At 47.9% G+C, this 22612-nt stretch overlaps 1 protein-coding gene across 5 annotated transcripts in view; it reads left to right on the top strand.

The window, feature by feature from the left end:
- Positions 1–22612, top strand: part of MLKL (mixed lineage kinase domain like pseudokinase) — a 642399-nt gene that overhangs the window by 227047 nt on the left and 392740 nt on the right. The window lies entirely within an intron of this gene.

Below are 22612 nucleotides of genomic sequence, written 5' to 3'. Positions count from 1 at the left end.
TTGTAAATGACAATGCTTTTTATTTAAGTTTGGTTTTTTTAAAACCTAAATAAAAGGCACTGTCATTTACAATGCCAATAGCTCAAACTCGTATAAATGCGAGACCTATTGCATTGCAAATGCTTGTTCTTCTGTGCTGAAAATTAACTAGGTTCTAATAATTGTGGATGCTCTGGGCCAGACAGTTCCTTTGAAGAGTTAGGAGGCAGCGCATTTATCCCGCCGGCAGGGGGTAAACACATGTCCAAACATATCCAAATAGGCATAAACGCCAGAGTCCCCAGATAGCGGGCCTTTTTTAGGTCTCGCCTGAGCCAGCGCTTTAGCGCTGCTCTCGCGAGAGCTTTTGTAAAAGGGGGATCTGGAAGTGCACACTAGTGCTTTTCAGGCCTCCAAATACAGTGCATGTGCGCCGGGCGCGCGCACCATTTGGCAGCATGAAAAGCACTGCCTGATCACTTTCGCGGACACAGCCACCATCTGTCTCCTCCGTCACGGGTCATTAAGTTGCATTCTCCTCTGCCTCCGGCCGATCACTTTAACTTTCACTTTCGTGGCTTGGCTTGTTCTAGTGTTTAGTCTTCCGTTTTGACAGCACATAAAGTAGATATATAAATAGGTGGCAAATATTTAGCAGGATTATTACCGTTTGTCAACACTTAGATTCAACATCTTTCTGGTTTTCGAGCTCCTGTTATTTTGAAAGTGAACATGATAAAATTAAGTTCCAATTTGTTCGATACTAAGGCCGCATCAGCAAGATAGCTACTGGTTTTGTTTTTTGAAGGTAAATTTCCCACGTCTGGGTATCGGGTTGCATTTATCAATCCTAAACTTGCATGTTTCCACCACTAAGCTGTTATTTGTTCAGCTGGATGACTTTTCATTCCTTTGTCTTGGGTAAATAAAACCATGAAAAAAGTATCAATTTTATAGTTGGCCTGTTACTAGTAGCATAATGTTTTTATACAGGACTGTATTTCAAACTAGCAATTGCTTTGCAAGCCTCTCGGACCCCCATCCTGTTAAGAGTATGATTCTTAAGGCTTTGGTTTTCTGTAGAACCCCAGTTTTGCATTTAATTTTTTTTTATTTCTCTTGGTAGTAAACTCAAACCCATAGATGTACCCCTCACCCGGAGATGGCTTTCTTGTACTGAACTGTAATTGGGGGATTATTGATGGCTTAATTTGTAGGCGTTATTTTAGATAAAATGCTTAACCTACAGTGACTCTGTGCTTAATAGCATATCTTTCCTAATGAGACTGTTGCATGGAATCAGTCCATTCATGCCAAAGCCGGACCAGAATGCCTCACTACAATCCCCTGTTCTCTTAAGACTTGTGTGACAAATTGGCAATGCCCTTTTTCCGACCTGCAAAATGTGCACCCTGTACCGGTAGAAGGCAGCTGTGCATGACAATTTCACACTGGGGAAAAAAACTTCGAGTGAACGTTTGATTTATTTTCAGAATGTTCTATATTGATGGCATAATTGTACATATAGCTAGCTTACTTGACTTAAACAAAGAAAAACTTTGTAGGGCACGGATCTCTGGAGCTCAGATTCAGTCTTGGACCCGCTGGCCTTCTAAAGATTTTGTACTCAGACCTGTTTTACTCTGGTGTGTTATTAGATTTTGCAAATAAATTATTCCTGCTGTATATAGCATTACTCCCATGTTACGCTCAAAGGCGACCTTAAACAGCTCATTTCTGAAAGGTGTTTTCATACTCTACCTTTAATGTGTTTTGCCTACCACCTTCAGCTCTCAATTTCATGAAGAACTTTATTTATGATTGGCTAGAGCATAATTAGTTATCGACCATGACTTGCATACATGACTTTCTTTAATATAAACTGAGATTACAATCTGTAGTTATCTGGGTGTCATGACATCTCTCAATTCTATAGAGTGGCTGTACATCCTATAAAATCTACTTTTAAACTCTTCATGTTTATCTTCTTTTCTGAACTTTGTCCTCCTTTAGCCCTGCTTCCCCCTTCTTTATTCTTCTCTGTCTAATTTGGTACAGCTACACTACTTTTCCTCCTCACCTTCAAATTTCTTCTTGCCTTGCTGAGTTTTTAAAAATAAAAAGCAGTTCGTTAGTGCAAGGTTTATGCACTCAGTAAATCATGTGTAAGTGCCGCGCCCACTTGAAGAGTTTTGCTTATTTGTTAGTCTTTCAGCTACATATATTTTCCCCAGTATTTTTGCTCCCACAATTGTACCCTCGTTGTGTTCTCTGGTCTGGTATATTTATTTTTTATGATTTATTTGCATTGTTTTCATTTATATATGCATTGATGTTTGTATAATGCTTGCTTGTAAATTGTTCTCTGTTGTAAAGCACGGCAACATGGAGGGGACATTTTTGCACTATATATTGTTTTGCACATAAAATAATTTGTTGTGGCTTATGAGTGCTACACGCCACACACTGCTGCACACTGCTGCATTACTCACTGCTGCATGCTGCACGCAGCACACTGCTGCACGCAGCACACTGCTGCACGCCACACAGTGCTGCATGCCTCACACTGCTACACAAAACACTGCTGCACGCCACACACTGCTGCACGCCGCACACTGCTGCACGCCACACACTGCTGCACGCCACACACTGCTGCACGCCTCACACTGCTGCACGCCACACACTGCTGCACGCCTCACACTGCTGCACGCCTCACACTGCTGCACGCCGCACACTGCTGCATGCCACACACTGCTTTTATGCGAGTTTATGCTACTGACATTGTAAATGACAATGCCTTTTATTTGTTTTAAAACCAAAACATAAATAAAAGGCATTGTAATTTTACAATGCCAATAGCTCAAACTCTTATAAATGCGAGACCTATTGCATTGCAAATGCTTGTTCTTGGATGCGGATAAGTGCGGCCATTGTTGAGGGCCCGGATCACACTGGGACACTTATCTGCGGTATTTCATTTCCTTGCTGAATGCGGTGGTAATCGTGGAACTGAAAGCCGTGGTAATGGTCTGCCTATCAAAGTGCTGACGTGAGGGTACAATTACATTCTTGAACCCAGCCCATTGTTCTATGGATTTAGAAGCATTCGTATGCAGCCCTGCGCCTGCCACCCTGCCAAAGAGGGTAGTGCATGAGCTGGGCACACATGCCTTTAACACCATGACTCGTAATCTCGACCACACGTTCACCTCTCCTGGCAAACAAACACATGCATGGTGTCACACACACACACTCGGTCACAAAGTGACTGACGTGCACCCAGACTCATAAAGATAGTCACCAAAACACTGCAACACTTTCACTCACACTCAATCACTAATGTTCACAAACTTGCGACCACAGGCACACATTTCCAAACGCACAGAACCACAGTCACACTTCCAGCAACCTCACACACGGTCACATATAATGTTATCCAGATTCCACTGACACACTCAAACACATACACTTCCACACACCTAGTCGCATTGACACTTGCACACACTCCCCCCCCCCCCTCTCACACACACCTACATATCTCTCAAGCCTGGTGTCCATATTCCCTCGTGACACACAGACAGGCGCGCAACGCCCATTGGGTTCAAAGGGCTTCAGCCCCCGAGTACTTCACAGGTCTATAAAAGACCATTTGCTTAATGAGGCGTTGTTGTTTTTTCACCCCTTCCTAGACCCCCCTGCACCGCCTCTCCGTCTATTGCTGGAAGATTTTACCCCCCCCCCCCAAATGGTTTCTTAGCCCTCCCTGAAATGTGGCTCTAGTTTTGCCTCTGCACACAGAAGCACGGTACTTACACACTCTCGTAGGCTGTAGGTCCGAGTCGGCGAATCTAAACAGCCCGCCACATTGTTGTTGGTTTAAGAAGGGGTCCGATGTCCTCTCCCATTACTTTATTCAGGAAAACCGTTATTTGCGTAGCAATGGCCAAGCATAGCATGGTTTATTCCATAGCATCAATTAAAACCATTAATGATCCAATGCAGTTAGCCCGCGTCTCCTTTAGCACAACCAAAATCACCTGAAGACCTAGGGGCAGATTTATAAGCCCTGTGAGTCACTTTTGCGCCGCCGTTGCGTCACTTTTGTGACGCAGCGGCGGCACAAAGCCAGCGCCATGCCGCTGCAGATTTACAACGTGACGCATCTAAGGAGATGCGTCACGTTGTAAAGCTTGCGCCACATGTGGGCGTACCTTCACAGGGAGGGGCGTTCCGGCGCAGGAACGCCTCCGAAAAGTGGCTGAGTGAAATCTACAAGATTTCACTCAGTCACTTTTCCGGCCATGCTGCGTCAAATCCCTGCGCCTGCTTGAAGCAGGCGTAAGGATTGACGCAGCATTGTACCGATAGGGCACCCCCGAGCCGTGCGAGAGCTGCGTCGCGCTCGCGACGCAACTCCAGCAATGCGCCGCCCTTCCGCCATCAGATGCGTCACGCATCTGTTTATCCTTGCGCCACGATGCGCTGCATTGTAAATGCGGCGCATCTATTGTGGCGCAAGGGTAAACTTGCGTGACGCATCTTCCCTGGCGCATCCATGCTGATTTGCAGGGATGCGCCAGGGAACCTAAATCTTCCCCCTCCATTTTAGGGAACGATTGTGTACAACCGCCTGACAGGACGCAGGTTTCACTCCTCCCAGGGTACCGCAGGGTCCTTCCTTCCCTAACAAATATGCACAATCACAGATGCAGGTTCTTATCCAGTCTCACATACCCTCTGTCTCTCTAGCACACTCGCATGCACCCACATTTATGAGTGTGAATCCCTTCCCCACATTAACAGAGAAATCCACACCACTAAATCTCACTGATGGGGTGGGAAGTGGTTGTTTCAAGGTGTTGTTTGTCTTTGAAGTTTGGGCACGCATACAAACAAGTACTCCTTTCCATTGCCATTCCACGCCGGAAATCGCCACAGACTTACTCCATCCCCTTCCTGGATGGGAAGGGGAAAGAATCACAACCAGATTTGGTGGGGGTCGGAGGGGAAGAGCATCTCCACTGTAATTTTTGCTCATATGGTGAATAATAAGTACTGTTGCTGTATGTGTGGAGTTATCATGCATAGAGAACTCTGCACAGGTGAATAGGAGCCTTAAAAAAAGTTGTGACATTCCCAAAAGTATGCCTCAAAATCTATTCCTGGCGCAGCTTTCCAGGGGGTACTTCTGGGAATGTTTGTGAATTGGTGAAAACAGTAAAATACGCTCCGCCAGTACTCTGAAAATGACAAGTACCCATTATATCAGGAATCTGCGCACTGGCTCGAAAACCACGGAGCTGCTGCTTTTTAGGTCTCGCCTGACCAGCGCTTTAGCGCTGCTCTGGTGAGACTTATAGTAAGCGCGTTTTGGAAGTGCAAACAGTGGCTCTGCAGGCCTCCAACTACAGTGCATGTGACCCGTCCGGGCGCGCGCACCATTTGGAGTCCTGCAACCACTCGTTTGCTTTCACTTTCGCCGTGATGGAAACCCTTCTCCAAGCCCTGCCAAACATACCCCGTGCACCTCCTTCCAGATCTGTCCTTGCTAATCACCTCATCAAAAAAAAAACATTTGGCAGCCTGCGTGCCCGACTCCACTCCCCCCTCCCACTCCCTCTTCGTCAGCTTCAGAGCACCCCGTGCACCTCCTTCCAGATCTGTCCTTGCTAATCACCCGAACGCACTCGGACAATTTAAAGCAAAGTTGTATTTTTTTATTATAAATGACACGCTCCGTCAGGGCACCTCCTTCAAGATCTGTTTTTGCTAATGTAATGGACTTTAATATTTTCTTCCGTTTCATAAAAAAAAAGAAAAACCATTTGGCAGCCTGCGTGCCCGACTCCACTCCCCCCTCCCACTCCCTCTTCGTCAGCTTAAGAGCACCCCGTGCACCTCCTTCCAGATCTGTCCTTGCTAATCACCCGAACGCACTCGGACAATTTAAAGCAGAGTTGTATTTTTTTATTATAAATGACACGCTCCGTCAGGGCACCTCCTTCAAGATCTGTTACTGCTAATCTAATGGACTTTTATATTTTCTTCCGTTTCATCAAAAAAAAAACATTTGGCAGCCTGCGTGCCCGCCCCCACTCCCCCCTCCCACTCCCTCTTCGTCGCATCAAACAAATTCCTGGCTGGGGTAAAAAGCAGCGTCAATTAGCCCTACAACTGAAGGCAGAACTCCAGCAAAACCGCTTACCTCAGTCAAACTAGCACTGAATAATTGCATGAATTCTAATGCACTCTCAGAATCATCCTGTATATGACCGTGCTCATTGTGAGTCAGTAACGTCTACTCTAATGCTTTTTGTATCTCGTCCGAAATTGAAATGTCATCATCTGCTGTTCGATTTTCGATTGTTATGTAAAATGAAAATAAAGTTTGAAATAAAAAACTTCTCATTTGGCATTGAACAAAGCCAGCTGCTCTCCTGGCGAGAAGATAGTCTGGTTTAGATTGTGCACTCACGCACGGATGACCACCAACTCATACACTGAACCGAAGGCACAAACCTACATGAACGCCGTCATAAGTATATAAAAACACAAGTGCGCCAAGCCAGAGTCGGGAGCAGTTTGGTATTAGACAAACGTTTGCGCAAGTTATTGTTAATGGCAAGTAATCAGTCAGGAGGAGGCTTGTGCGCGAGCTCGGTTGTATTTCCTAAAGATTTACTTGTGGACAGCATTTTCGCAAGTCCTCGTGCAATTAACAAAGACATGCACTTTGACACCCTGCAGGGAAGATCTCAGCACGAATGGGGCCAGTACTTGCATCGGCGAGGGGGCACATCCCCGTTAGTCACCGCGCTATACACAAGGAAGGCACGTCAGCACATTCCCTTCGGTTAGATTAGGACCATGCCACACACTGCTGCACACCACACACTGCTGCACGCCACACACTGCTGCACGCCACACACTGCTGCACGCCACACACTGCTGCACGCCTCACACTGCTGCACGCCTCACACTGCTGCACGCCTCACACTACTGCACGCCTCACACTGCTGCACACCGTACACTGCTACACGCCACACACTGCTGCACGCCACACAATGCTGCATGCCGCTGCATGCCACACACTGCTGCACGCCACACACTGCTGCACACCCCACACTGCTGCACGCCACACACTGCTGCACGCCCCACACTGCTGCACGCCCCACACTGCTGCACGCCCCACACTGCTGCACGCCCCACACTACTGCACGCCTCACACTGCTGCACACCGTACACTGCTACACGCCACACACTGCTGCACGCCACACACTGCTGCATGCCGCTGCATGCCACACACTGCTGCACGCCACACACTGCTGCATGCCGAAAACTGCTGCACGCCACACACTGCTGCACGCCACACACTGCTGCATGCCGCTGCACGCCACACACTGCTGCACGCCACACACTGCTGCACGCCACACACTGCTGCACGCCCCACACTGCTGCACGCCACACACTGCTGCACGCCCCACACTGCTGCACGCCCCACACTGCTGCACGCCTCACACTGCTGCACGCCCCACACTACTGCACGCCTCACACTACTGCACGCCTCACACTGCTGCACACCGTACACTGCTACACGCCACACACTGCTGCACGCCACACACTGCTGCATGCCGCTGCATGCCACACACTGCTGCACGCCACACGCCACACACTGCTGCACGCCGCACACTGCTGCACGCCGAAAACTGCTGCACGCCACACACTGCTGCACGCCACACACTGCTGCACACCACACACTGCTGCACGCCACACACTGCTGCACGCCTCACACTGCTACTCACTGCTGCATGCTGCACAACACTGCTGCACGCAGCACACTGCTGCACGCCGCACACTGCTGCACGCCACACAGTGCTGCATGCCTCACACTACTACACGAAACACTGCTGCACGCCACACACTGTTGCATGCCGCACACTGCTGCACGCCGCACACTGCTGCACGCCGCACACTGCTGCACGCCGCACACTGCTGCACTCCACACACTACTTTTATGCGAGTTTATGCTACTGACATTGTAAATGACAATGCTTTTTATTTGTTTTAAAACCAAAACATAAATAAAAGGCATTGTAATTTTACAATGCCAATAGCTCAAACTCTTATAAATGCGAGACCTATTGCATTGCAAATGCTTGTTCATAGGCTGTAGACGCGCAACACCCATTGGGCTCACCGGGCTTCAGCCCCCCCCCCCATGTGTGTCAGCCCGGCTGAGACAGCCTCGCGGGCTGGCGTCCGTCTAATTACAGCCGGACCCGAGTACTTCACAGGTCTTTAAAAGACCATTTACTCGTTAATGAGGCCTTTGTTGTGTTTTCACCCCTTCTTACAGCCACTCTGCCTATGGCTTGAAGACTTAGCCCCCCCCCGAAAATCTTTTTCAGCCCCCCACCCCTCGTAATTTGGCTCTAGTTGCCCGCCTGATTGTCATTCAGAATTATTGTAGCTTTGTTCGGCGGTAGGAAAAGCTAATGATTTTGAAACAGCAGGTGACAAAACAGAATTATTTTTCTCTGCCCTCCGCCCCACCCCCCTCCTTATCGGTGTGTTGATGAAGTCATTGCCGCCGGGGGCCCTGGGAACGGGACTTCTTGCGTCTGAACTCCATTGTGTAACCGTGTAGGTTCCCTTTTTTTTTTTATTGCTTTTGATGTCTGCTGGTGCACCCTCTAGCAATAGTATCGGATCCTAATGCTCTCCGAGACTACGTCATTTGTGGTTACTAGTGTGTTTCGCAACAACTCTGGCAAAATACATGCAGGAAAGAGAAACACTGTTCAGAAATCAACTTGGATACAATGGATTTGGGCATAGGAAGGGAAAGTCAGAAATTGCCTTTTGCCCTTATAGTGATGGGAGATGATTGTTTTGAATGATTTCGAATTGCAGGATGGAATGGCTGTCGCTGGTGATTGGAGGAAGGTCACACTTTTGGGACCTTATAATTATTAAGTTATGCAGCACAAAATCCTTGGTGCAGCAACATCAACCGCTGCATGGCTAAACACTTATAAGGTCCCAAAGGCGAGATCTATTGGCTAAGCCGATGCTTGTTATTCCAGAACAGGTTTGTTATGGAAGCTTCCCTCGAACACAAGAACAGTCCCTTCCCAGGCTTTACTGTGCTTCTGTTTTTCTGCTTATTAGTGTATGTCAGTGATGTCTTTGTGACACAGAAGGCATCAGGGGTACCTGGTACGCTTATCCATTCTGTCGCGCCAGCATCAGCATCCTGCAGAGATGTTTTTAAGCAGCAAGGTAGCTCTGTGGTCTGTACTTGTTGCAGACACCTTGCATTCAGGTTGTGGGCCAGAGGTTCAAATCTTTGCAGCGTTTCCTCAAGCACTCATCCTTCCGAGGATGATGATGAATTTCATTGAGTTAGATCATTGTTATTTACAGCCTCATGGGACTCTTGTGCTAATTGTTCATTTAAGTGCATTGTTGTAAAAGGCTTGTTGGCTGTAGGACAGTTACAGGATCCGTTGCCAGATCAAAACAAGCAGGGGAAGTGGGTGCCCTCCAAAGGCTCTGATGAGCAGGAAACAAAGATGGGGGGGGGCGAGTGCATCAAACATGCGCCCTCCCTTGCAACAAGAATAACACAAGTTCTGGATGTGGCTCAATAAACAGAGTTGCCGACTTTGGTCCTGGGGACCCGGGTTCAAGCCTCGGCATAGGATTTATAAAAAGTATGCAGGTGGTATTAAATATAACAAATATAATTAAACAATAGTTGAACCTAGACAGTTACAGGATCAGTGAAAATGTTGCTGAATCATCAATAGAAAACAAGCGGCGAATGCAATGGGAGGTGGAATTGCCTGGGAAGGAAACAAATACTGTGTGTGTTAGCTGAGAAGCAAAAACCCTGCCTGCAACTGCTTTTAGGAGGAGAAAGTCATTTAAGAAAGTGATGCTCACAGAATGTAAATAAAACACAGCGAGTAACACAGTAAAAGGTCCAGTCCTCGTGGGAGGTTACAAATACAGACAAGGCGGTACTAAGGAGGGACTACTAAGCCTATTCACGAATCAAAAGCAACCATCTAGAAAGCAAAGTAATAAGAGCCAATTGAAAAGATGGGCAGGAAATGGGCGGAGCTTCTATTCCATACCTCAATACAGCATGTCTCGAAGAGACGCAAGTGCTGCCTAAGCGAGACCTAAAAAGGAACCGGGGGTCTGAATCGGAACATATATACCTTCATCAGAGCAGATCCATAACATGGGTCTGTCCATACTATATTGCCTAACTGTGGCAACTACCAAGTGTACTAGTGTCAGATGTGGGGTAGCGTGTGATGTGGTTTCAGCCCCTGATCACCCCTATGGTGTCTTGTGTGCTATGCTAGCTGTGCCTCATTATGTATGCCGGTTGTGATGACCTGACTATGTTGCCCCTCTATAATAGAGGTGCTAGGCTGACCTATTACAGGATCAACCTTCATCTTTTTAAGCAGTTGTGTAAGACAGGTGGTTAGTCTTGTATCTCCCCACGTTCAATCATATGATATCATCTGAGGTCTGTGGCGTGACAGCAGGCAAACCCAGCAAATTTGGGCCTCCGGTCCATACAGGGGTGTAGTCCTCTTCATGATGAGATTGGGTGGACTCCACATCTTGGTCAGAGGCCTGATTTAGATCTTGGATTGCCCTGCTACACTGAGAGCTTCTCTCCTTTCCATGATGATTTTCTCTAGGTTGGGAACAGCAGATGGTGGACTAGAGTGGCCTGCTCCCCTGTTTCTGCCCCGGCGTCAGTTTTTCTTCTCCCGGCTTGTTTTCGACTTGCTCCTTGGTGACGTGCGCCCTTCTGCGAGACCAGCACTTTCCAGCCAGTCCCTTCCTTCCAATGATAAGTCAAAGAATCGGGCAGCGCCCTTTGCCACTACATGTAGCCGAGCTGGGAACAACAGTGACTAGCACAGGTCTAGTTCCCGGAGGGGGCGCTTCACGGCTTAGAAGGAGCTTCACCCTCTCTGTACTTGCTCCGTGTAATCAGGGAAGAGCATGATATGAGCATTTTGGACCTTGATTTCATTCAGCTTGCGAGCTTCTCTCAGTATGGTGTCCCTGTCCCTATAGTTCAATAACCGGAACAACAATGGTCTGGGGTTCATGCCCAGAGGCGGCTTGCGAATTGGGGTGACAGCGCGTTTTCAGTCTCATCATGTCAAGCTCTGACTATCTATGCGTACAAGCTTTTTGGGATCAGATCGATGCTCAGATTGAGTCTACCCCTCCATACCCCGAATTCAAGGTACCATATAGGCACAGAAGCTTGGAGTGATTGAGTGAGGGAAAGGGTAGTGGGGAAAGGAACTGCAAAGAAGGAGAAATGTACATAAAAGATAAAGACAATTAAGGTCTCCACTCTCACTGCTATTAGAAGATAACTTACATCTATATTTTTGAAAAATACCTATCACATGGGGTGCTGCCTTATGGAATCAATGACTTTCCTTACGCACCACATTTAGTCTCATATATCCTTCCATGCTGATATGTACATAAATGCTGCAATACAAACGAATCACAAGTTCATTTAAAAATCCTCATTCAAAACCTTTGTGGTACTAGTATAAGGCAGGCTATGTGTTCTAAAGAAATTCATACAGATCATGCATACACTGTAAATCCCATGCGTGTTTGTCAATGATGAATATTCTCATCAATGAACCAAATAATGTCACCAAACATTAGATTCAGAAAATCCTTTCTTTTTTGTGATGGGAAATATGCAGCCAATGGACCAAAATCAGCAAAAAGCAAAAATCCTTTCGGTACATCATAGTTACTCACAAAAGAAAATGTTCATACCAGAGTGTTCATTTAAGTCCCAAGTTTAAATGTCACAAGGAAAAAACTCTCCTTACAAAAATAGAAGAACCAGTCTTACATTTTGAAAGTAGGAAAAAAGCAGGAAGTAAAAAATAACTCTGAGATTCAGAAGCGCAACAATCTTAAAGTAAAAGATCTAATATTCACTTATCTGTATACTGTCAGGCCAGCATGCTTTGCCAAACAGGATAAGAATTACAGCTAAACCGCTGTTCCTAGCAACAGGCTTGTAGAGTGCAAAAGGTCACGAGACTTCCAGCTCCTTGTGTCTCAGAAAATAAAAACACACCAGCTGGTGTGTAGTCAAGAACAACCAGAGAAATCCTTCCCTGGTACTTTAGCAGGAAACCGGAGAAGGACAGAAAAGGCAGACTTCCTTGAGCCACCAAAATCCGCAGTTCCTTTTACTGGAAAACGTAGAAATGCTGTCAAAACCGGGAGCCATAAATCCTCACTTCTTCAGCTCACTCTAGAGCAAAAAGGACTTCACAGGTGAATGGAATTACACTGTTAGCCTATGTGCAAGTACTCAATTTATAGTCACTTCCCCTCATGACTGATTCAGCTGTTCGCAATGGACCATGGGTGTTGTAGTAAAATATGCCTATAGAGGAAATAACATTGTATTACCTTGAGCCTGAATATGAAGCTTGAAGGCCCCTATGCCTGCCTTTTCCTGACACAGCAGGTCTCTTATCCAATGTTTGACGTAAGAGACCGCGTCCTTCCCTTCCGGAAGGCCCACCACTCATATTGTACCGACGGGAATGCCCTTCTGCGTCTCCTAGCCTATTTTCCAGAGTGTTCACCTTATATAGCAGAGTTTGCAGTGCAGTTCTGTTTGCATGTGTTGTTGGATGTAGCTCGGCTAAAGTGTGTTCATTGGTGCAGACTTTGTCTGCCAACTTGCGGTGTTCTGCCCGTAAGAGTTTGAAATCCAATGTGACTTCGTCGATTTTAGATTCCAGAGATGTGTGTGTGGTCGAGGGGCGTTCCTATCTTCTTGACCGCCTCCAGTACTGTGTGTCCAGTTTGGCTGCGAGAGCCAAGTGCGTCGCCTCCTGATTGAGGTGACCAGCCGCAGGCGAAGCCTCAGTCTTCTTGGGCATGTGTCCGAGGTGACCCATGGCCAGACTCTGAGCTGAGGGCATGGAGCCTTCCGTTTTGGTGAGTCGTTCACTTCTGAGATCTAGCTCACCCAAGTACCGATGAATCCACTAGTCTTGTGTCTGGGGGATGTTCCTTGTTCTGTCTTTGAGCCGCTATGGGGGTGGGGAGAGGAAGAAGAGCGGTCCCCCATCCTCTGCACCTCTCCCTGCTTCGCGCTGCTTTCTGCGAGTGCCCTTCGTAATATATTCGGGACTTCAATTACTCCCTACTGGGCTCTGACACTGTATCCTATTTTCCGTGGCATCGTGTAAAGTCTTATATTACAGTTGCTGGGCTGATTATTAGCTCTCACCAGTGTGAGGAGCGTCTGTGGGTGTTGTGCAATACTTCAACGTGACACCGCTGGTGAGTGGTAGACGATCCAGCTCGGCACATGGGCACTACATTCTGGGCGCCTCCTGTTCGCGGCCTGACCTCCCTCTCACCGCAGTCTTGAGGTAAGGCTTCCTTTTGGCTTGTTCGCTGCTATCTTGTCTTCACACCAAGGGCGTTCAAGTTTTGTTGCGCATTGGGGCGACACGCTCACAGTGCACCAGCAGTTCCTGCGTGTTGAGTAAGCCAGGATTTAGATGTCTCTGACATGTTCCATTATGTGCTTTGCATGAGTGTCATTGCAATATCCAAGGAGGGCACACAAGCCCAACCCATCCACTTACTGCTGCCTTCTGGTGCCATCAGTACCACTGCTCATTCACCCGTGTGTGCCACTACTGTGTCAACGACACAGCTTGCCTAGGCCCGACCCGGCCCCCGGACCCCTTTCAGCATCTCCGACCCCAGGTAGTTCAGCACGCGGTTGGGGCTCTGCTTTGTCTCCCTGGTCTCACCTTAGGTCTTCAGTGGCGTATTGCTCCCTTGTTGCCAGCCCGCTGTTGTCTTCCAGTTCACAGCCCCCCGCAGTCATGCGTACTACCGGGTAAGTACGTGGGCCTTGCATTCTGAATGTCTGCTGTTCGTGGCCCGACTTGCCTCACGTCACGTCTTTGGGCTAGGGCTTTGTTTTGGCGTTTCCGCTCGAGTTTGTTGCTTTGCTGTCTGCACACACAGGGCGTGTGATTTCTGTTGCGTAATAGGGCCATGTGTTCACAAGATACCAGCAGGTCCTGTGTGTTGGCAGCTATTACCGAGGATTGTTCAGGATAATAGGGGTGAAGTGTGGAGCAGCGTTAATTTGCGTACGCCATCTTGGCTGCCTATTGGTCTCTTATGGGGGGAGTGCTTCAGTTTAGGACACGAGAGGTTGGAATCATAAATACATTGCAGAGTAGAAATACCTCTCGGACCATAGATCATACATTTTTATGTCAGTGGAGTACTGCAAAAGTTTCCTCCACATATGCTCACTTAATGAGCTGTGGTTATTTAAGGTATCTTAAAGAAAGCATGATGTTCGAGGCGTATGAGCTGCAGATTATACACTGTGCATAGATCGCCATCTGGTGTTGGGCTCGGATGTTTGCAGTTGTTTTTCCTCTTGGAAAGTCTTTGGAAGTCACGAGGTCTGTGACTCCTCCTTCGGCTCCATCCTCAGATTGTTTTTTTCCGCCATCAGGCTCGGATGTGATCTTCGCGCTCCGGTTCCGAACAGTTTCCAGTTCTTCAATCGACGCGCAATCCTCCCCCACTTTCGCGGTATTGTTTGCGATCGCGATCTCCACACTCATCGATCCAGATCTTCGATTCCGGTCGTCGACGACAGCCTTCGGGCCTACCCAAGCTCCGGTCCTGGCTAAGGGAAAGGACTTCATTCAAAAAGTGCCCTCGATGTGGGTCCAAATTCCCCCACACCGATCTCCACGAGGTATGCAACCTTTGCCTCTCCCCTGAACACGAGGTTCGAGACTGCCCGGCGTGCAAATCCTTCCGGTCCAAGAAAACCATTCAAGACCGAAGGGCAAGAAGAACCATGGCACACTCGTCGACAGCGATCCCAGACGGCTTCTTCGGAGAAGGCGTTGACGCTCCAGAAGGACAGCACACCGAAGAGGGCCTCGTCAGCGCCTCTGAGGCCGACGACTCAGATGTCGAGGACATCACTCCGGCACAGAGGGCCGTGAGTACCAAAATCCATCCCCACCCCACATCCTCAACGGCATCCAAAAAGGCTTCGGTCACGCCTTCGCCCTCGGGCCTAGGCACGATCAAGGACATTGCTTCCCACACCGCGCCTTCGGGACCGGTAAAGAAGCCTATCAAGCCTTCAGGCGGCTTGGGCTCAAGCCAGCCCACCGTCGGTGCCGAGAAACACTCCTCCGCACCGACGCCGAAAAAGAAAATGCCCTCCTCCTCGGCACCGAGCTCCACACCGAAGCACTCGGCGCCGAAAACCAGCTCCGGCTCCTCGGTGCCGACACCGTCTTCGGAGCCGAGCAAAAAACACAAAGCCATCGATACCCACACCTCGAAGCCGAAAGGCATCTCGGAACCGAGTGACCAATCAGCCCTTCCAAAGCCGCACAGTTCAAAACAACGAACTGGTGCAGACTCCAAAACAAAAAAACCTACGGCCCGATGCCTTCGGCACCGACGGAGCGGGCACTCTCTGAAGAACTATTTAGGCCTGATCCATTACAAAAAGCACTGGTCAAGGACCCTAAGACTGGATATTTGATGCTCAGCATAACAAAGAGACAGCTGGACAAGCCTGCCCCACCTCCACCTCCAAAGAGGAAAGACTTTGCTACCTCCCCTTTGAGAATACCTTCACCCCCTGTTCCACCTTCTCCTCCTCCTCCTCCTTCTCCTCCCCCACCCCATCATTCCCCCACACCCTCTCCGGATGATGATGATGATGTCTATGATGACACAGGGGACGAGCCCCATGATCAGCCTACAGGGGACCCCACTCTTACAGGCTCCCCAGACCCTTGGGACGACTATAACATTCCAGACATCCCTAACGTCCCACAGGATGATCTCTACCCTTCGAGACCATCCCCACCAGAAGACTCAATGGGGTTCAACCAACTACTACAAAGGGCTGCACATTACCACGGTGTAGATCTCCATACTGACCCCTTGGAGGAGGACTTCCTCCTTGATACCTTCGATACAATACACAGGGCCACTTCCATTCTGCCCATGCTCAGAGGCGTTATCAAACATGCGCCAGAGGTCTTTAAAGACCCAGTCAGAGCCAGGGTCATCAACCCTCGCATCGACAAAAAATATAAGGCCGCCCCTACAGATCCCACCTACATCAGAGGGCCAGCACCACTAGATTCCCTAGTAGTATCTACTGCAAGAAAGCGGGCAAACTCCCAGGCATCAGGCGAGGCACCACCACCTGACAAAGAGTCCAAACTCTTTTGACGCATCGGGCAAGCGCACTGCATCCCAGGCTGCCAACACATGGCGCATCGCCAACACACAAGCGCTTCTGGCAAGATATGACAGGGCACATTATGACGAACTAGAAGCCATAGTGCAACACCTCCCTGACAAATATAGAAATAGAGCCAATGAGCTAATCCAGGAGGGAAAAACCATTACCAACACCTCCATCCGCTGTGCCCTAGATGCAGCTGACACCGCCTCTAGGGCAATTAACACCAGCGTCGTCCTCCGTCGCCATGCCAGGCTACGGATTTTAGGTTTCAAACCGGAGGTGCAAGCTTCCATTCTGAACCACCCCTTTGACCAGGAACATCTGTTCGGCCCAAAAGTGGATGAGGCCCTAGAAAAAATGAAGAAAGACACAGATACGGCTAAGTCTATGGGGGGCTTACAATCGCATCCTCCCAGACGCTCCTTTCGCCGCTCTTCCTTTCGAAGCACATCCAGAGGCTACTTCTCCGACATCCACTTCCACTTCCTATAAAGCCCCTACCCAATCCACCTTTACAAGGGGTTGCCAAAGAGGCGGCTACAGGGGCAACAATAACAAAGGCAGAGGCAAGACAAACACCTCCCGCTCTGCCTCCACACCTACCCAATGACTTCCCTCCACTCCCCCCAGACCATCCCACTCCGGTCGGGGGCAGACTCCACAATTTCCTTCCTGTGTGGACTACAATCCCCTCAGACAAATGGGTAATCCAAATAATTCAGGATACTGCCTCGAACTAACATCTACCCCCCCAAACATTCCACCCAAACAACGCCCGATTGCACGGGAACATTTAACATTACTAAAGCAGGAGGTAATCTCCCTCCTACAAAAGGGTGCGATTGAACCGGTGCCTACCAATCAACAAAATATGGGAGTTTACTCCCTATATTTTCTCATACAAAAAAGGGACGACACTCGAAGGCCCATCCTAGACCTCAGACCCCTAAATCAATATATACACTCAGACCATTTCCACATGGTCACACTCCAGCAGGTACTTCCACTGCTCTCCCAAAACGACTTCCTGGCCACTTTAGACCTCAAAGACGCCTACTTCCACATTCCTGTTCACAACGCTCACAGGAAGTTTCTCAGATTTGTGGTGGACGGCCAACACTATCAATTCAAAGTGCTCCCCTTCGGAGTCACCACAGCACCACGGGTGTTTACCAAGTGCCTAGCGTTAGTGGCAGCACACCTGCGACGGCAATACATTCACGTCTTCCCATACCTAGACGACTGGCTCATAAAAGCCAGCTCATACAACCAATGTGTACAACACACCCACGCCACTATCCAATTACTTCACGACCTGGGCTTCACAATAAATCACATGAAGTCCCATCTGCAACCATCCCACGTAAAGCTATACCTCGGTGCCACCATAGACACCGTAAAAGCGCTAGCCTATCCCAGTCCAGCCAGGATAGCAAGCATTCAGGCTCTCCGTGCCAAATTTCAGCCAGAACACTCTCTTCCAGCTCGAGTGTTCATGCAACTAATAGGAATGATGGCCTCTTGCATATTCATAGTACCACACGCAAGACTCCAGATGCGTCCTCTCCAAGAGTGCTTAGCGCGCTAATGGAACCAGGCCCAGGGTCAATTGACAGATCTGGTGTTGGTAAACGGTCGGCCCGTCTCTCTCTGCAGTGGTGGACCACCACAAACCTTTCCAAAGGGCAACTGTTCCTGGACCCGGTTCCTCAGATAGTACTGACAGCAGACGCATCGCTCTCCGGCTGGGGAGCTCACCTATTACATCACACCATGCAGGGCAGGTGGACACCTCAACAAAAGTTACTCCACATCAACTATCTGGAGTTACTAGCCATATTCTTAGCACTATAAGCTTTTCAAACTCATGTCTCAGGCAAGGCCGTCTTAGTCCGCACCGACAACATGACAGCCATGTACTATATACAGAAACAAGGCGGCACACACTCTCCGCAGCTCTCTCAGCTAGCACAGAGCATATGGAAATGGGCCATACCCCAAAAAATCTTTCTCCTAGCCCAACATGTCCCAGGAGTCCAAAACACTATGGCAGATCTGCTGAGCAAACAAACACAACAAATCCACGAGTGGGATCTCCATCCACAAGTTCTTCACCCGTACTTTCACATGTGGGGGCATCCACAGATAGACCTCTTCGCCACCCACGAAAACACCAAATGCCCAAGCTTCGCCGCCAGATATCCACACCCATTGTCCAAAGGCAATGCGATATGGATGAATTGGTCAGGCAGATTTGCGTACGCTTTTCCGTCTTTCCCACTCATTCCATTAGTGGTGCGCAAACTACAACAGCACTCCCTCACTCTCATACTAGTAGCTCCAACTTGGGCCAGACAACCATGGTACACCACACTGCTGGAACTATCTGTAGTACCGCACCAAAAGCTACACCTCTCTCCACGCCTCTTAACCCAGAACCATGGAGAGATCAGGCACCCGGTCCCAGCTCAGCTCAACCTTGCGATCTGGCTCCTGAAATCCTAGAATTCGGTTATCTAAATCTTCCCCCTGACTGCATGAATGTCATTAGAGAAGCTAGGCGGCCCACCACAAGAGCTTGCTACGCAACCATGTGGAAACGTTTTGTGGTCTATTGTCACAACAATAACTTCAATCCCCTAGATGTGTCCATTCAACACATCATAGGCTATTTACCACACCTACAAAGATGCAATCTAGCCTACATGTCTATTAGACTGCACCTTGCAGACATAGCAGCTTATCTACAAAACAGGCAACATCTATCACTCTTTAGAGTACCTGCCTAAAAGCCTTCATGGAAGGCCTCAAAAGAATAATTCCCCCCAGAGTGCCACCCTCACCTGTGTGGAACCTAAACATCGTTCTCACCAGACTAATGGGGCCTCCCTTTGAACCTCTACACAAATGTGAACTTCAATTCCTAACATGGAAAACTGCCTTTCTTGTAGCCATCACTTCCCTCAGAAGGGTCAGTGAGATACAAGCACTTACCATTCAAGAACCTTTTCTCCAAATGCACCATAACAAGGTTGTTCTCCGTACTAATCCAAAATCCCTCCCTAAAGTCATGTCTCCTTTTCACCTAAACCAATCTGTGGAACTACCAGTATTCTTCTCGCGACCACAGACCGTTGCAGAATGAGCTCTCCACACATTAGATGTCAAACGATCCTTACTCTACTACATCGAGAGAACACAACCCTTTCGTAAGACCAAACAACTGTTTGTGTCTTTCTCACCACCACACAAAGGCAACCCCATCTCCAAGTCGGGGATAGCTAGGTGGATTGTCAAATGCATTCAGATTTGCTACCACAAAGCAAAACAAACGCTATCTGTTCCCCCTAAAGCCCACTCTACACGTAAGATAGGGGCTTCCATGGCATTTTTAGGGAACATTCCCTTAGATGATATCTGCAGAGCAGCTACATGGTCAACACCGCACACTTTCACTTAACACTATTGTGTGGATGTGCAAACTAAGCAACAGGCTAGTGTGGGCCAGGCTGTACTCTAGATATTGTTTCAAACCACTGCAACAGATACCGGTGATCGCCGCTAACAATGGGTACTGCTATATAATCTATGCACAGTGTGTAATCAATCTGCAGCTCATATGCCTCGAACAGCAAATGCTACTTACCAGTATGCATCTGTTTTTGGCATGTAGAGCTGCAGATCTACACACGCCCACCCGCCTCCCTGGCTACCTTTATCTGTTTCAGTTTATCTTATTTAGATACAACACACATGGGCATCTTCACTGTTATTACTACGCTCCATCTTTCCCTGCTGGTGAAAAACAATCTGAGGATGGAGCCGAAGCCCATGCGCAATACAATCCAAAGGAGGAGTCACAGACCTCGTGACTTCGAAAGACTTTCCAAGAGGAAAAACGACTGCAAACATCCGGGCCCAACACCAGATGGCGATCTATGCACAGTGTGTAGATCTGCAGCTCTACATGCCAAGAACAGATGCATACTGGTAAGTAGCATTTGCCTTATGTTTTCCCTTTCTAACATTAATGTGTCAAGCTCATTAAATCAATTTACGCAAAACAACAGGTAAGTTGTCTATGTTGTTCATTTATCTTATGAAAAAGATAAACAAGATGGAACAAAAACATACACCGTTGTATTTACACCAAAGACAATACATTAGTCAAGGCAAAACACCAATAAAGTACTAACAAGACAAATCATACATACATACTACAAAAAAGAAGAGGGGACTTTCTTAACTTTATATGCAAAAAAAATCACAAAAACAGGGACATACTATACAGTAGATGTACCCTATTGGCCTGCTGCGCCGCTTAATTGGTATATTGAATAATAAGTGTCCAAATTTTACTTGTAATCGGAACCTATTATTGATGTTCTCGATTTTGTACTACTAAGGGATCCTGGGTGAGGCCAGAGGACAGTTGTACATATTCTTGACTCAGCCATGTGAATTGAGCTTGTATGTTCAGTGCGTTTGCACAGTGCATTTCAACATGGTGACTCTTGGCCTCACAAGATGTGTGCCGACGCGTTTCGACCTTCGTTGTTGGACCAGGGACAGTGTTACAAATGAAGGTCTTCATTAGGGCTGGGGGCTTGTGAAGGACACTTGGGGTTCCTGATCATGTGTCTTGGAACTACTTCTTAGGCGGAGCCGAGTCCGTGGAAGGAATCAGGAATCGGGAGTCTTCCCTTGTGAGGACTCAAGGTATCTTTTGTCTTTTTTATTGAGAACAAAGGAGATGAGAATGTATCTTGGACCTGATTTTCCAGAGTTTCTTTTTCTTGTTCCGTCTTTAATTCAGTAGGAACCAGCAATTCCTGTTAGTGAGTCGGCGGTTCACAACGTAGACATTAATGTTACGTAATAGCAACGTAGACATTAATGATACGTGCTAATAGTGAGTACTCAAGAAAAACGGTGTCAGTGGGAAGCCAGGTAACAACCATCCAAGATGCACAAAGTAAGTTATGCACGTGAATGTGTGATAAGCAAGAAGCTCCCTGATAATGGATATTGATCCCCGGTGTCAGAATCCGTGTCCAGTAAGGATCTGAATCAAAGAAATGCTTAAATTACACCTTTCCCATTCTTTACTCTCATGGTAGCAATCGCAAGCAGTCTATTGCCACTTAGGGATATAGTCCTCATTAAAGAGCTAAGAACTCATCAGTCACCCAACTAACAGAATATCTTATCGGATAACTTGAGGCTAATCTTTTTGGGGAAATAAAGTACTTTAATCTCATACCAAAACAAAATACCACACACTTCAGTGGAGTTAGACCGTTGTGACCACATCTATAAGTTCTGTTAAAGTGCTGCATCCACTGTGGTGCCCTCTCTTGCTCTTGGAAGTTTGCTAATGTCTAAGGTAACTTATGCAAATGTTTCGGAATAGGTTTTGATTAGGCACAGATGCAGATCACTAGCGGTTATTTCATTGGATAGTTCGCAGGTCAGTTCAATAATCAAAGCCTACATAGCTTGCACTAGCAATGGTTAGCATTCTAATGGAAGGTTCACCTTTGCAAGATTAATACACACTCTTTCAATGCTTGTGAGTTCAGGCCCTATGTTATCTGTTTAATGGACGTTTGGTTTGGGCAGTACTTGGTCGTGTAGTTGACGATCTTGCCCCTTGATGTTGCATCAGTGGTGGGGTCCTAGGGGCAGTGGTCTTGGTCTTGCTCTTTACTTGGCAGCCAGGGTTCAACAGCATGGCAGGCCTGCTTGGAGGATATGTGTCTTTGGCAGTGGTGGCCTCATAGTCTGGTGCAGAGTGGTGCTTGTCTTTTATAATCGTCGCATCTGGGCCGGGTGCAGGTGGGTGCTGCAGCCTCCGGGCTGAGGATAGGAATTCCATTTTGGTGGCAATGCTGTCTTCACACAGGGGCACACTGTGTTGGGCAGTGGCAGTACCATATTTTCAGGCACTGAAATCATGTCGTACAGCATGTCGACATCCTGGTTGATAGTTTCTTTACACAGTTTGTAACATGAACCACACTGGGGAACCTTAAGACCCCTCACAACGGGTTGAGAGTGGCTTCACTACTAATCAGCTACTTCTAGTGTTCCACACGCTGGGATCATGCAGATACCTCCGCCTGAATAATGTTTCCTCCTGCAGGGCTAGGCACTGTACTCTATTTTTGAGTTGACAGTAAGGCTTCCAGGAAGACCTTCAGCTTCTCCAGTATTTTGTACAAACTCCAGCTGACACCCCCTCGCCTCTGGGAGATTGGTTGTCAT

This window comes from Triturus cristatus, chromosome 12, assembly GCF_964204655.1.
Source record: "Triturus cristatus chromosome 12, aTriCri1.1, whole genome shotgun sequence".
Taxonomy (NCBI): Eukaryota; Metazoa; Chordata; class Amphibia; order Caudata; family Salamandridae; genus Triturus; species Triturus cristatus.
This window is presented reverse-complemented; position numbering and strand designations above follow the sequence as displayed.